General features: G+C 45.1%; 1 pseudogene; it reads right to left on the bottom strand.

Moving 5' to 3' along the window:
- LOC115143005 (paxillin-like) overlaps positions 1-12,349 on the bottom strand; it is a 47,311-nt pseudogene that overhangs the window by 10,101 nt on the left and 24,861 nt on the right.

The following is a 12,349-nucleotide window of genomic DNA, read 5'->3' as shown; positions in this document are numbered from 1 at the left end:
GGCGTCTCTTTGGTGCGGCGGATAACCGACTTGAGCTACAGAGTTGGGTAGAATGAAGTAAGGGGGGGGGCATGGTGGTGCTTCCCCATACCTCCCATGACAACGCACATATGGGTTGTGCTGCAGAGCCAGGCACGAAACACCAGAAAGCACAATCCTTCAGGCCAGGCCGGCTCATCGCAAAAGTCAAACGGCACTCCACTCGACTGCATTCCATTACACTCTTTTCCGAGGCAGTCTATTTCACACGTGCTAGACTGCAGTGTGTAAGCATGCTGGGTGATTGAAAACACTTAGCAAACGTCCATTCTTCTCAGTGCAAAAACATACAGGGCAGCAGGTAGCCTAGCGGTTAACAGCTTTGGGCCAATAACCAAACGGTCACTGGTTTGAACCCCGAGCTGACTAGATGAAAAATCTGTTGATGTGTCCTTGATCAAGGCATTTAATCCTAATTGCTACTGTAAGTCACTCTGGATAAGATAATGACTCAAATGTAAATGTAAAATACACGATGTGCAAAACAACGACTAGGACTCTAATGCTCATGCAATACACAGGCAGGCGTAAAATGCAAGCAGCAAAACCGATGGTCTTAGATTCTTGTAGTAATGTCACTGTAGAGAAGTAGCTAATGTCCTTAAACAGATTCTAAAACTTGGTTCCACAGGCCCATATAAACCCTCTCTGCTCCACTCGCATGTTGTTTTAGGTTTGTCCCTTCTCCACCCAAACATGTGCACAGAGAATGTGTGTAGTACCTAGCCCTGTGGAACACCCGTAGTGAGACAACACGGTGTAAATACAGACCTTCATGTCACCTGGAAGAAGCGGTAACGCGGTCAATTCAAATCAAATTACTCTTCCTTAACACCACAGGCTCTATTTTTGGCTGCCGCTAAGGAGGCACAAGTGTCAAACATGGGAGGGGTGGCAATATTTGAGGTGTGTTCTTAAAAACAAGGGCAAAAGTGACAATTTCATGCAGCGCTGAAGGGAAATTTTAAGACCCACCAAAAGCAGGTCTTAACGGTAACGCATGGATTTTGACGCACAGTCCATATGGAACGAGAAATGTGCCTTTTGCGCCAGTGAATCTCGTATTTAGAAACATAAAACAATATTTCCCTCCCATTTCATTACATGAATAGCCTACCTTTCCCCTTAATTAAGGCTGGTTTAGCAGCTTCGGATAGGTGTGTATTTTAATCCTGGCCATGCATAAACCAAGTCGACTATGAATAAAGAGGTTTTAAATGGTCCGCTGAGAGTGCCTTCAAATAAGAGTTTTTTTTGCCTTCATGCTTTTTTATGATTCACAATTTACATACCTGCATAATTAATTTAGCTTGTTCAAGTAGGCTATCCATGCCCATTTTCAAAGAGTGCACCTGGTACGATTACCAAAGACACACGCTCATCTAAACTATTCAGTCCTCCTATACTGCCATATCAACAGCTGACCAATGCATTCGCCAAATAGCAGCCAATCAATAAAGGATTTCGCTCGTAAAGACTGCGTTGAAAATACATGTGAAATCCCCAAAACGTTATTAAACGATCAAGTTTGGGAGCAGCAAAATAGTGAGCAGACATCCCATTTATCACTATTTTTTTATTTTATTATTTTGGACGTGTGTAAAAGACTCCATATGGTCTACCTTTATATATCCACGGGAAGCAATGATGGTGCCTGCAACTGTAATTAGACACAGCTTAGCTGCTGCTGTTTAGTTTTGTTTAGATTTTTGATTATAAGCCTTATCAATGGTGAATTTAATCTAGTTTATTAACAACATTTGGCATGTCTATGGCTCAGACATAATGCAATTTACAGTAGGCCTAGCCAGTGTGAATGTTATATTTAACAATATATTTCCAAATTGAAGCCATACAATAAGGCTTCATACAATGTGGACCGCAAACACCTAAACATTTAGCAAAGATGGAATAGATTACATTTTGTTGTTTTGTTTCTGTAGGCTATGCCAAACCTAGATAATGGCGCCGGAGGGGGATGGCTGTGTTTTATGGGCTCTTAAAACCAACCATGCTATATTGTTTTTTTGTTGTTGTATTTTTTTGTATTTATTTTGTACATAATGTTGCTGCTACCGTCTCTTATGCCGAAAAGAGCTTCTGGACATCAGAACAGAGATTACTCACCTTGAACTGGACAATGAATTTTTCTTTAAAGAGTCGGACGAGAGAGATTTAATCCAGACACCCAAACAGGCCCTCATCCCAGTCATTTACAGGAGAAGGAGACAGAGATTTCGCGGAAGGAGATTTGGGTGCCTTTGTAAGGATCTGGCGACGAGTGGCTAATCTGACTTTGTCATTGGTACTATTGGCCAACGTACAATTGCTAGATAATAAAGTGGACAAACTACAAGCACATATATCCGACCAACGGGACATTAAAAACGGTAATATCTTATTTCACTGAGTCGTGGCTGAACAACGACATGAATAACATACAGCTGGCGGGTTACACACTGTATCGGCAGAATTGAATAGCAGCCTCTGGTAAGATACGGTCTATGTATATTTGTAAACACCAGCTGGTGCACGATATCTAAAGAAACCTTGAGGTTTTGCTCGCCTGAGGTAGAGTATCTCATGATAAGCTGTAGACCACACTATCTACTATATTCTTCGTACCTGTCCATTTACCACCACAAACCGATGCTGGCACTAAGACCGCACTCAATGAGCTGTATATGGCCATAAGCAAACAGCAAAACGCTCATCCAGAGGTGGTGCTTCTAGTGGCCGGGAACTTTAAAGCAGGTAAACTTAAATCCGTTTTACCTCAGTTCTACCAGCATGTTAAGTGTGCAACCAGAGGGAAAAAACAACTCGAGACCACCTTTACTCCACACACAGAGACACAAACAAAGCTCTCCCTTGCCTCCCATTTGGCAAATCTGATCAGAATTATATCCTCCTGATTCCTACCTACAAGCTACAATTAAAGCAGGAAGCACCAGTGACTCAGTCAATAAAAAAGTGGTCAGACAAAGCAGATGCTAAACTACAAGACTGTTTTGCTAGCACAGACTGGAATATGTTCCGGGATTTTTCCGATGCCATTAAGGAGTACACCACATCAGTCACTGGCTTCATCAATAAGTGCTTCAATGACGTCATCCCCACAGTCACTGTAGGTACATACCCCAAACCAGAAGCCATGAATTACAGGCAACATCCGCACTGAGCAAAAGGGAAGATCTGCGGGACTCTAACCCGGAAGCTTATAAGAAATCCCGCTATGTCCTCCAACGAACCATCAAACAGGCAAAATGATCGAATCGTACTAAGTCGGATGTGGAAGGGCTTGCAAACTATTACAGACTACAAAAGGACGCACAGCCGAGAGCTGCCCAGTGACACGAGCCTACCAGACGAGCTAAATAACTTCTATGCTCGCTTCGATGCAGTTAACACTGAAAAATGCATGAGAGCATCAGCTGTTCTGGACGACTGTGTGAGCACGCTCTCCGCAGCCGATGTGAGTAAGACCTTTAAACAGGTCAACATTAGTCCGGAAAGGGCTGCAGGGCCAGACGGATTACCAAGATGTGTACTCCGAGCATGCGCTGACCAACTGGCAAGTGTCTTCACTGACATTTTCAACCTCTCCCTGTCTGAGTCTGTAATACCAACATGTTTCAAACAGAACACCATAGTTCCTTTGCCCAAGAACACGAAGGTAACCTGCCTAAATTACTTCCGATCCGTGGCACTCACGTCTGTAGCTACGAAGTGCTTTGAAAGGCTGGTCATGGCTCACATCAACATCATTAGAAACCCTAGACTCACTCCAATTTGCATACCGCCACAACATATCCACAGATGATGCAATCTCTATTGCACTCCACACTGCCCTTTCACACCTGGACAAAATTAACACCTATGTGAGAATGCTTTTAATTTACTACAGCTCAGCGTTCAACACCATAGTACCCTCAAAGCTCATCACTAAGCTAAGGACCCTGGGACTAAACACTTCCCTCTGCAAATGGATCCTGGACTTCCTGACGGGACGCTACCCCAGGTGGTAAGGGTAGGTAACAACACATCCGCCAAGCTGATCCTCAACACGGGGGCCCCACAGGTGTGCGTGCTCAGTCCCTTCCTGTACTCCCTGTTCACTCATGACTGCATGGCCAGGAACGACTCCAACCCCATCATTAAGTTTGCCGATGACACAATAGTGGTAGGCCTGATCACCGTCAACAACGAGACAGACTATAGGGTGGAGGTCAGAGACCTGGCCGTGTGGTGCCAGGACAACAACCTCTCCCTCAACGTGATCAAGACAAAGGAAACGAGTGTGGACTACAGGAAAAGGAGGACCAAGCACGCCCCCAGTCTCATCGATGGGGCTGTAGTGGAGCAGGTCGAGAGTTTCAAGTTCCACTAACATGGTCCAAGCACACCAAGACAGTCGTGAAGAGGGCACGACAAAACCTATTCCCCCTCTGGGGACTGAAAAGATTTGGCTTGGGTCCTCAGATCCTCAAAAGGTTCTACAGCTGCACCATCGAGTGCAACCTGACTGGTTGCATCACTGCCTGGTATGGCAACTGCACGGCCTCTGGCTGCAAGGCACTACACACAGCAGTGCGGTGAAGGATTGCATCACTCTTGATTGTCCAAGTGACAAGCTCACAGCTGCAAGTTGAGACATGCAATATAGCCATAAACAACACAGAGAGGACATTTCAACATGGACCACGGTAGGCAGTTAACCCCCTTGACCACAATGAAAAAGCTTTAACAGGTTTTTAGACATGTTTGCAAATATATCATAAAAAAAAAATAGAAATAGCTTATTTACATAAGTATTCAGACCCTTTGCTTTGAGACTAGAAATTGAGCTCAGTTGCATCCTGTTTTCATTGATCATCCTTGAGATGTTTCTACAACTTGGGGAGTCCACTTGTGGTAAATTCAATTGATTGGACATGATTTGGAAAGGCACACACCTGTCTATATAAGGTCCCACAGTTGACAGTGCATGTCAGAGCAAAAACCCAGCCATGAGGTTGAAGGAATTGAAGGAATTGTCCGTAGAGCTCCAAGACAGGATTGTGTTGAGGCACAGATCTGCACCATTGAAGGTCCCCAAGAACACAGTGGCCTCCAATATTCTTAAATGGAAGAAGTTTGGAACCACCAAGACTCTTCCTAGAGTTGGCCACCCGGCAAACTGAGCAATTAGGGGAGAAGGGTCTTAGTCAGGGAGTTGACCAAGAACCTGATGGTCACTGACAGAGCTTCAGAGTTCCTCTGTGGAGATAGGAGAACCTTCCAGAAGGACAACCACCTCTGCAGCACTCCACCAATCGGAAGCCAGGCGGAAGCCACTCCTCAGTAAAAGGCACAAGACAGCCCGCTTGGTGTTTGCCAAAAGGCACCTAAAGACTCAGACCATGAGAAATACGATTCTCTGGTCTGGTGAAACCAAGATTGAACTCTTTGGCCTGAATAAAAAGCGTCTTGTCTAGAAGAAACCTAGCACCATCCCTATGGTGAAGCATGGTGGTGGCAGCATCACGCTATGGGGATGTTTTTCAGCGGCAGGGACTGGGAGACTAGTCAGGATCGAGGCAAAGATGAACAGAGCAAAGTACAGAGAGATCTTTGATGAAAACCTGCCCCAGAGCGCTCAGGACCTCAGAATGGGGCGAAGATTCACCTTCCAACGGGACAATGACCCTAAGCACACAGCCAAGATAATGAAAGAATGGCTTAGGGACAAGTTTCTGAACGTCCTTGAGTGGCCCAGCCAGACTTGAACCCGATCGAACATCTTTGGAGAGACCTGAAAATAGCTGTTCAGCAACGCTCCCCATCCAACCTGACAGAGTTTGAGAGGATCTGCAGAGAAGAATGGGAGAAACTCCCCAAATACAGGTGTGCCAAGCTTGTATGACACCCAAGAAGACTTGAGGCTGTAATCGCTGCCAAAGGTGCTTCAACAAAGTACTGAGTAAAGGATCTCAATACTTAGGTAAATGTGATATTTATTTTATTTTATTGTACAAATTAGATAACATTTCTAAAAACCTGTTTTTGCTTTTTCATTATGGGGTATTGTGTGTAGATTGATGAAAACAATTTAATCAATTTTAGAATAAGGCTGTAACATAACAACATTTGGAAAAAGTCAAGGGGTTTGAATACTTTCCGAAGGCACTGTATATCCTTGTTAAGTTCACAATAGCCAACATTCTACACAAGGCAGAAAATACAAACTCCATGCATAACTTCTCAGGTAAAACTTCGACAAGATGCCCTATACATTCAAGTCCTTGTGTCCTCATGTTGTGTTCATGTGAGTCACTCTCCCAAAATAAGAGCCCATCTCAAATCACTTCAACTTGATAATAACTGACATACTGTAACAGAGCTAAGTTGAACTTGAATGAGCCTAGTGGATACAGTCGGATCGCTGCTTAATCCAAAAGATGTGAATTTGGAATAAGCCAGAAAATTGACAGTCCAATCAGCATCCTCTCAGAAACAGTGGGTGGGTTTTGGACAAAAACCATCTCAGTCAAACTTTGCTTTGAATTAGGCCATCCTCTGATTGGTTGAAGGTGATCCAATCGCTGACAAGTTAGTTTTGAATAATGCCCCATTACAGACACAGACTCGAAGATGAGAAATCCCAGACATATAAGCGAAGTGAAAAAGGATGGTGAACTTAGCGATCAGACTGATTCCACCAGGCTAGAATGAGCCATCATCAAATAAAAATTGAATGGCATCATATATATTAGCGATCATTATCATCTCTGTATGTTACTGGCTCCGTTACACGTATTAGTGTGTGACACCACCAGTGCCAGGATACATGGGAACGATGAAATGTGTCAAAGTGGGGATTTGGCCTAAAACTTGGCCTAATAAAAGATAAACCATACGGTGTCTTAGAGCCTTTAATCTCACGTGCCAGCTTATTTTGGGAGAGCGTTGTTGCGGGTGGGTGGTCTGTTGGGAGGGAGCATCGTACTTGGCCCGAGGTGGACAGCCTCTCCACGGCCGAAGGCTGGTTCAGGGGCAGGTCCAGGGTGGTCTCGGGGGTTCCTGGACACGTCGAGGGGGTCAAACAGTCATCCATCCAGCTGGCCTTGTTAATGGGGGTCATCGTCCCCTCGCGCCCGTCCAGGGACGTGCTGTGCTTTGGGTTAATACTTTCCTTGTCCTCCCAAGTCCTTTCCTTGTCTCTTGCCATGGAATAAAGCTCCTCTTTGTCCTGATGGGTCTCCTTGGCATGCTTCACTTCTCCCTCTGGCAGGGTAAAGTCGAAGGACAGCAATCTGTCAAGGGTGTCCTCCAGCAAGGGCTCCCGACATGGCCATGTTATCCCCAAGTCAGGACATGCAGCAGGGGGCTCTGCTAGCTGAGCAGCAGGTGTTTCTGGATGCTTCTCCTTCAGTGAGGAAGATGGCTCAATGGAGGGTGACTGAGGAAGGGTGATTGTTTTAGGAGTGGGACTCTTAGCAACACTAACAAAAACAGGGCTCTTAGCAACCAGAACTGGACGGGGGCTCTTGGCAACTGGAAGAGGACTGAGGCTTTTAGGAATCGGAACAGGACTGGGGCTCTTAGCAACCATAACTGGACCAAGAGTCTTGGCAGCAGTTATAGGACTATGGGTCTTGACAAGAGTCATGGGACTAAGGGTCTTGGCAAAAGGTACCAGACTAGGGGTCTTGGCAACAGTTACTGGACTAGGCGTCTTGGTGGTCTTATTATCCACTGCAGGACTTGTGGTGTTAGAGACCACAGTGAGGGACTCCATGTGGGAGGTCAGCGTAGTTCTCACGCTGGGATCAGTTACTCCTCCCAGCTGTGTGTGAATCTGGGTGTACTGGAGGCTCTGGGACGAGGCCAACAAAATGGAGGAGGCTGAAGCAGCTGAGAGGGGGGTGGAGGAGGGCGGGCCAGAGCAGGCATCTTCATCTATGTGGAGGTCTAAAGGAACAGGGTTACAGGAGGGGGACGTGTCACTGGGGGGCTCCAGCTGCAGATCACCAGGCCCAGTTGGGTCTCTGGTTACAACTACTGGGGAAGCAGGTGACTTCGTCTCCAAGGAGGAGGGTTCTGATCCTTGACTGATCAGGAGGGTATTCATATTGACAGACAACTGAGAACCAGACTGGAGGACGGGCAGCACAGAAACAATAATAGAAGACAGGGAGAAAAAAAAGGGGAAATGGTTTCAGGAGAGGTAGAAAAGGGAAGTTGCCACAGCGGCAGACATGCACCATGGCAAATGAACCATGACAACTTCCTCAATAAAGCTGTGTGAAAATTGGAATTATATATATATATATATATATATATATATATCACTGTGATGGATATACAAATCATTCACATTCCACACTCATTGCATCAGTGTAAATAAATTGTTGTATCAATAAGGTAAATGGTAGGAAATGCCTGATCGAATGTACATTAGAGTCTAGACCACAGCAACACTACAGCAATCTACCTGTGTGAAGAACCCCCACATCCATGCTAAAAATCAAAATACAACCAACCTTTTAAAAACATATGCACCATTCATTTGACTGCACATTTCACCCTACAGTATGTCCCTTCACCCATCTGCATCTGCCTACCTCTCTTTCTATCCATCTCTACACCCTTGAATGAGTAGGTGTCCAAACTTTTGACTAGTACTGTACATACGCACATACAGTACCAGTCAAAAGTTTGAACACACCTACTCATTCAAGGGTTTTTCTTTATTTTTTTTACTATTTTCCACATTATAGAATCATAGTGAAGACAACAAAACTATGTATTAACACATATGGAATCATGTAATAACCACAAAAGTGATACAACAAATAAAAATATATTATATATTCTTCAAAGTAGCCACCCTTTTGCCTTTATGACAGCTTTGCACACTCTTGGCATTCTCTCAACCAGCTTCATGAGGTAGTCACCTGGAATGCATTTCAATTAACAGGTGTGCCTTGTTAAATGTTAATCGGTGGAATTTCCTTCCTGCTTAATGCGTGTGAGCCAATCAGTTATGTTGTGACAAGGTAGGGGTGGTATACAGAAGATAGCCCTATTTGGTAAAAGTCCATATTATGACAAAACAGCTCAAGTAAGAAAATAAAAATGACAGTCCATCCTCAGTTTAAGAAATGAAGGTCAGTCAATCCGGAAAATGTCAATACTTTGAAAGTTTCTTCAAGTGCAGTCGTAAAAACCATCAAGCGCTATGATGAAACTGGCCCTCATGAGGACTGTCTCAGGAAAGGAAGACCCATAATTACTTCTGCTGTAGAAGATAAGTTACCAGCCAGAAGAAATGGCAGCAGTTTTACGGGCGCAAAACCAATTGTGCTATTATGTGGGGTTTTTTGCGTTATTTGTAACTTATTTTGTACATAATGTTTCTGCAACCGTATCTTACGGCAAAAAATAGCTTCTGGATATCAGGACAGCGATCACTCACCTCGGATTAGACAACAATCTTTTCTACAACAAGGACGACGCACAAGACATTCTCCAAACACCCCACATGGCCGACATCCCCGTTATTTGCAAGAGGAAGCGACGCAGTGACAGAGCACAATGAGCCGGATGCCTGGTCAGGACCCGGAGAAGGAGAGTGGGAAAGCTACCGTTACCGTCAATACTACTCACCAATGTGCAATCATTGGACAATAAATTAGACGAGGTATGATCACGAACCATCAAACAGGCAAAGTGTCAATATGGGACTAAGATCGAATCGTACCACACCGGCTCTGATTCTCGTCGGATGTGGCAGGACTTGCAAACTATTACAGACTACAAAAGGGAAGCACAGCCCAGAGCTGCCCAGTGACACGAGCCTACTATATGAGCTAAATAACTTCTATGCTCGCTTCGAGGCAAGCAACACTGAGGCATGCATGTGAGCATCAGCTGTTCCGGACGACTGTGTGATCACTCTCTCCATAGCCAACGTGAGTAAGACCTTTAAACAGGTCAACGTACACAAGCCTGCGGGGCCAGACAGATTATCAGGACGTGTGCTCTGGGCATGTGCTGACCAAGGTATGATCACTGACATTTTCTACATGTCCCTGATTGAGTCTGTAATACCAACATGTTTCAAGCAGTCCACCATAGTCCCTGTGCCCAAGAACACAAAGGTAACCTGCCTAAATGACTACAGACCCTTGGCACTCACGTCTGTAGCCATGAAGTGCTTTGAAAGGTTGGTAATGGCTCACATCAACACCATTATCCCAGAAACCCTAGACCCACTCCAATTTGCATACCGCCCAAATAGATCCACAGATGATGCAATCTCTATTGCACTCCACACTGCCCTTTCCCACCTGGACAAAATAAACACTTATGTGAGAATGCTACTCATTGACTACAGCTCAGCATTCAACACCATAGTACCCTCAAAGCTCACCACTAAGCTAATGATCATGGGACTAAACACCTCCCTCCAACTGGATCCTGGACTTCCTGACGGGCCGACCCCAGGTGGTGAGGGTAGGTAGTAACACATCTGCCACGCTAATCCTCAACAATGGAGCTCCACAGGGGTGCGTGCTCAGTCCCATCCTGTACTCTCTGTTTACCCACAACTGCATGGCCAAGCACGACTCCAACACCATCATTAAGTTTGTAGACGACACAACAGTGGTAGGCCTGATCACCGACAACGACGAGACAGCTTATAGGGAGGAGGTCAGAGACCTGGCCGGGTGGTGCCAAAATAACAACCTATCCCTCAACATAACCAAGACTAAGGAGATGATTGTGGACTGCAGGAAAAGAAGGACTGAGCACGCCACCATTCTCATCGACGGGGCTGTAGTGGAGAAGGTTGAGAGCTTCAAGTTCTTTGGTGTCCATATCAACAACAAACTAGAATGGTCCAAACACACCAAGACAGTAGTGCAGAGGGCACGACAAAGCCTATTCCCCCTCAGGAAACTGAAAAGATTTGGCATGGGTCCTCAAATCCTCAAAAGGTTCTACAGCTGCACCATCGAGAGCACCCTGACTGGTTGCATCACTGCCTGGTACGGGAAATTGCTCGGCCTCTGACCGCAAGGCACTACAGAGGGTAGTGCGTACGGCCCAGTACATCACTGGGGATAAGCTGCCTGCCATCCAGGACCTCTACACCAGGCGGTATCAGAGGAAGGCCCTAAAAATGGTCAAAGACCCGAGCCACCCCAGTCATAGACTGTTCTCTCTACTACCGCATGGCAAGTGGTACCGGAGTGCCAAGTGTAGGACAAAAAGGCTTCTCAACGGTTTTTACCCCCAAGCCATAAGACTCCCGAACAGGTAATCAAATGGCTATCCGGACTATTTGCATTGTGTGCCCCCTCTTTTTACGCTGCTGATATTCTCTGTTTATCATATATGCATAGTCACTTTAACGATACATTCATGTACATATTACCTCAATTGGGCCGACCAACCATTGCTCCCGCACATTGGCTAACCAGGCTATCTGCATTGTGTCCTGCCACCCACCACCTGCCAACCCCTATTTTACGCTACTGCTACTCTCTGTTCATCATATATGCATAGTCACTTTCACCATATCTACATACTACCTCAATCAGCCTGACTAACCGGTGTCTGTATGTAGCCTCGCTACTTTTATAGCCTCGCTACTATAGCCTGTCTTTTTACTGTTGTTTTATTTCTTTACTTACCTATTGTTCCCCTAACATCTTTGCACTATTGGCTAGAGCCTGTAAGTAAGCATTTCACTGTAAGGTATTCGGCGCACGTGACAAATAAACTTTGATTTGATTTGAAATTGCGGCCCAAATAAATGCTTCACAGAGTTCAAGTAACAGACACATCTCAACATCAACTGTTCAGAGGAGACCTTCATGGTGAAATGAGGCCTTCATGGTCAAATTCCTGCTAAGAAACCACTACTAAAGGACACCAATAATAAGAAGAGACTTGCTTGGGCCAAGAAAAAGGAGCAATGTACATTAGACCGGTGGAAATCTGTATTTTGGTCTGATGAGTCTGAGATTTTTGGATCCAACCGCCATGTCTTTGTGAGACGCAGAGTAGCCAACAAGTGCTCAGCACATGTGGGAACTCCTTTAAGACTGTTGGAAAAGCATTCCAGGTGAAGCTGGTTGAGAGAATGACAAGAGTGTGCAAAGCTGTCATCAAGGCAAAGGGTGGCTACTTTGAAGAATCTAAAATCTATTTTGATTCGTTTAACACTTTTTTGGTTACTACATGATTCCATGTGTGTTATTTTGTAGAAAATAGTAAAATAAAGAAAAACCTTTGAATGAGTAGGTGTGTCCAAACT

Source organism: Oncorhynchus nerka, linkage group LG15 (genome assembly GCF_034236695.1).
Source record: "Oncorhynchus nerka isolate Pitt River linkage group LG15, Oner_Uvic_2.0, whole genome shotgun sequence".
Classification (NCBI taxonomy): Eukaryota; Metazoa; Chordata; class Actinopteri; order Salmoniformes; family Salmonidae; genus Oncorhynchus; species Oncorhynchus nerka.
This window is presented reverse-complemented; position numbering and strand designations above follow the sequence as displayed.